Source organism: Lithobates pipiens, unplaced genomic scaffold (genome assembly GCF_037356315.1).
Source record: "Lithobates pipiens isolate NorthernLeopardFrog02 unplaced genomic scaffold, aLitPip1_a1.2 Scaffold_30, whole genome shotgun sequence".
Lineage (NCBI taxonomy): Eukaryota > Metazoa > Chordata > Amphibia > Anura > Ranidae > Lithobates > Lithobates pipiens.
This window is the reverse complement of record NW_027507791.1, coordinates 29,384,627-29,389,168: the sequence shown is the minus strand read 5'-3', so window position 1 is coordinate 29,389,168 and position 4,542 is coordinate 29,384,627. Positions and strand designations below refer to the sequence as shown.

Genomic DNA, 4,542 nt, shown 5'->3' with positions numbered 1-4,542 from the left:
TGCCCGACCACACCCCCCCAGACTGTGTGACCGACCACACCCCCCCAGAGACTTTGTGCCCGACCACACTCCTAGTCTTTGTGCTGGACCCTCCCCCTAGAGTTTGTGCCTGATCCCATCCCCCCCCAGACTTTGTTTCCTGGCCCCACCCCCCAGACTTTGTGCCCGAACCCACCTCCCAGACTTTGTGCCTGACCCCACTCCCAAGACTTTGTGCCTGATCCCACTCCCAAGACTTTGTGCCTGATCCCACTCCCAATCCCCCAGACTGTGTGCCCGACCACAATCCCCCAGACTGTGTGCCCGGCCACACACCCCCAGACTGTGTGCCCGGCCACACACCCCCAGACTGTGTGCCCGACCACACTCCTAGTCTTTGTGCTGGACCCTCCCCCTAGAGTTTGTGCCCGATCCCATCCCCCCAGACTTTGTGCCTGACTCAACCCCCCCTAGACATTTTGCCTGACCCCATCAACCAGACTTTGTACCTGACCCCAACCCCCCAGACCTTGTGCCTGATCCCACCCCCAGACTTTATGCCCAATTACACTCCCCCAGACTTTGTGCCTGACTCAACCCCCCAGACTTTGTGCCTGACTCCACTCCCCAGACTTTGTGTCTGACCCCACCCCCCAGACATTGTGCCTGACCACACCCCCCAGACATTGTGCCTGACCCCACCTCCCAGACTTTGTGCCTGACCCCACCTCCCAGACTTTGTGCACGACCCCACCTCCCAGACTTTGTGCATGACCCCACCTCCCAGACTTTGTGCACGACCCCACCTCCCAGACTTTGTGCCCCACTCCCAAGCCTTTATGCCTGATCCCACTCCCAAGACTTTGTGCCTGACCCCACCTCCCAGACTTTGTGCCTGATCCCACTCCCAAGACTTTGTGCCTGATCCCACTCCCAAGACTTTGTGCCTGATCCCAGTCCCAATCCCCCAGACTGTGTGCCCGACCGCACCCCCCCCAGACTGTGTGCCCGACCACACCCCCCAGAGACTTTGTGCCCGACAACACACTCCTAGTCTTTGTGCTGGACCCTCCCCCTAGAGTTTGTGCCTGATCCCATCCCCCCAGACTTTGTTTCCTGGCCCCACCCCCCAGACTTTGTGCCTGACTCAACCCCCCAGACCTTGTGCCCGATCCCACCCCCCAGACTTTATGCCTGATTACACTTCCCCAGACTTTGTGCCTGACTCCACTCCCCAAACTTTGTGACTGACCACACCCCCAGACATTGTGCCTGACTCCATCACCCAAACTATGTGCCTGACACCTTGTATTCTCTTTCCAGGAGTATAAGAAGATGACCTTGGAGGATTGCATGACCCGGATGAACCTGAAATTTGAGCATTACGCCCGCAGATGCGGAGGAGACAAAAATACACTGAACATCAACCAGCTGTACGACCTGGGCACCACCGAGTTCCCCTCAATCTCTGTAAGAGACTCTAGAGGGGACAAATCTATTGGTGGGGACACCCCAGAGGGCAACCAATCCCATTGTTACATTTGTCTCATGTTATTCCTGACTCCAATATGGGGAAAAGACAATACAGTGGTGTGAAAAAGTGTTTGCCCCCTTCCTCATTTCCTGTTCCTTTGCATGTTTGTCACACTTAAGTGTTTCGGAACATCAAACCAATTTAAACAATAGTCAAGGACAACACAAGTAAACACAAAATGCAATTTGTAAATAAAGGTGTTTATTATTAAAGGTGAAAAAAAATCCAAACCATCATGGCCCTGTGTGAAAAAGTGATTGCCCCCTAAACCTAATAACTGGTTGGGCCACCCTTAGCAGCAACAACTGCAACCAAGCGTTTGCGATAACGTGCAATGAGGCTTTTACAGCGTCCTGGAGGAATTTTGGCCCACTCATCTTTGCAGAATTGTCCTAATTCAGTTACATTAGAGGGTTTTCGAGCATGAACGGCCTTTTTAAGGTCATACCACAACATCTCAATAGGATTCAGGTCAGGACTTTGGCTAGGCCACTCCAAAGTCTTCATTTTGTTTTTCTTCAGCCATTCGGTGGTGGACTTGCTGGTGTGTTTAGGATCATTGTCCTGCTGCAGAACCCAAGTTGGTTTCAGCTTGAGTACACGAACAGATGGTCGGACATTCTCCTTCAGGATCTCTTGGTAGACAGCAGAATTCATAGTTCCTTTTATCACGGCAAGTCTTCCAGGTCCTGAAGCAGCAAAACAGCCCCAGACCATCACACTACCACCACCATATTTTACTGTTGGTATAATGTTCTTTTTATGAAATGCAGTGTTCCTTCTACGCCAGATATACTTGGACACACACCTTCCAAAGAGTTCCACTTTTGTCTCATCGCTCCACAGAATGTTGTCCCAAAAGTCTTGGGGATCATCAAGATGTGTTGTGGAGAAATTGAGATGAGCTTTGATGTTCTTTTTGCTCAGCAGTGGTTTTCTCCTTGGAACTCTGCCATGCAGGCCATTTTTGCCCAGTCTTTTCCTGATGGTGGAGGCATGAACGCTGACCTTAACTGAGGCAAGTGAGGCCTGCAGTTCCTTGGACGTTGTTGTGGGGTCTTTTGTGACCTCTTGGATGAGTCGTCGCTGCGCTCTTGGGGTAATTTTGGGCGGCCAGCCACTCCTGGGAAGGTTCACCACTGTTCCATGTCTTCGCCATTTGTGGATAATGGCTCTCACTGTGGTTCGCTGGATTCCCAAAGCTTTGGAAATGGCTTTATAACCCTTTCCAGACTGATAGATCTCAATTACTTTCTTTCTCAATTGTTCCTGAATTTCTTTGGGTCTCGGCATGATGTGTAGCTTTTAAGGATCTTCTGGTGGACCTTACTGTGTCAAGCAGCTCCTATTTAAGTGATGCCTTGATTGTGAACAGGTGTGGCAATAATCAGGCCTGGGTGTGGCTAGAGAAATTGAACTCAGGTGTGGACAACCACAGTTATAGTATGTTTTAACAAGGGGGGCAATCACTTTTTCACACAGGGCCATGATGGTTTGGATTTTTTTTCACCTTTAATAATAAACACCTTCATTTACAAATTGCATTTTGTGTTTACTTGTGTTGTCCTTGACTATTGTTTAAATTGGTTTGATGTTCCGAAACACTTAAGTGTGACAAACATGCAAAGGAACAGGAAATGAGGAAGGGGGCAAACACTTTTTCACACCACTGTAATTGAAAGCTGTGGGACTGTCACCATTGTGGGAGGGGCAGAGACACAAACTACCGCAGGGAAATCTCCCCATTGTGGGAGGGGCAGAGACACAAACTACCGCAGGGAAATCTCCCCATTGTGGGAGGGGCAGAGACACAAACTACTGGGGGAAATCTCCCCATTGTGGGAGGGGCAGAGACACAAACTACTACAGGAAATCTCCCCATTGTGGGAGGGGCAGAGACATAAACTACTGGGGGAAATCTCATTGTGGGAGGGGCAGAGACACAAACTATTGGGGGAAATCTCCCCATTGTGGGAGGGGCAGAGACACAAACTACTGGGGGAAATCTCCCCATTGTGGGAGGGGCAGAGACACAAACTACTACAGGAAATCTCCTCATTGTGGGAGGGGCAGAGACACAAACTACCGCAGGGAAATCTCCCCATTGTGGGAGGGGCAGAGACACAAAGTACTACAGGAAATCTCCCTATTGTGGGAGGGGCAGAGACACAAACTACTACAGGAAATCACCCCATTGTGGGAGGGGCCGAGACACAAACTACTACAGGAAATCTCCCTATTGTGGGAGGGGCAGAGACACAAACTACTACAGGAAATCTGCTCATTGTGGGAGGGGCAGAGACACAAACTATGGCAGGAAATATAGCCATTGTGGGAGGGGCAGAGACTCAGAAATAAAAACCTGAAAATTAGAAATTTTTCTAATTCCGTCTTACAGGGAAACGTCAAGAAGGAGGAAATCTTGAAGGGAATTATTGGTAAGATGGATGACAACGAGAACAAGGAGGTGACCTTCGAGGAATTTGTGATTTTATTGGCTTCCATGCTCATTCGTTTAAAAAAATTTAAGTAGAAGCGTCCTGAGCCCAAGGGGCGGGGCAACACTGACTAAATTCAGTGATTGTGCAAATCCTTCAATAAAAGTCAAAAGTGTGTGATATGACGTCGTCTCATCTGCAGTTTTTATACAAAAAAAAATATTTTATATATATATATATATATATATATATATATATATATATATATATAATGTTTGTCTTGTCCCATCTGGTCAGCTTCCTACAAATAATTTTGTTGGTCAATTTCTCTGACTTCATATGAGAATGAAAATAGCCGTCAACTTTCAGCAACCAACTGCTGCAACAGTGCCCCCTGCTGTCTGGTTGCATATATAGGTCTACAATAATTTTTTGCTGCAACAGTGCCCCCTGCTGTCTGGTTTCATATATAACTTCATAATCATTAAAGTGGTTGTGTACTCGCAAGGAGCTCTGATTTTCCGTCAGCGTCCGCCAGACCTTCAGAGCGCATGCGCAGCTGATGTCAGTGGCTGCATGCAAGGTGAATAT

At 48.7% G+C, this 4,542-nt stretch overlaps 1 long non-coding RNA gene across 1 annotated transcript; it reads left to right on the top strand.

Moving 5' to 3' along the window:
* Positions 1 to 1,324: 1,324 nt before the first annotated feature.
* On the top strand, positions 1,325 to 4,133 carry LOC143942037 (uncharacterized). The gene is made up of 2 exons (XR_013264647.1): positions 1,325 to 1,449; positions 3,912 to 4,133. It is a non-coding gene; the product is annotated as an uncharacterized LOC143942037 (long non-coding RNA).
* Positions 4,134 to 4,542: the final 409 nt, after the last annotated feature.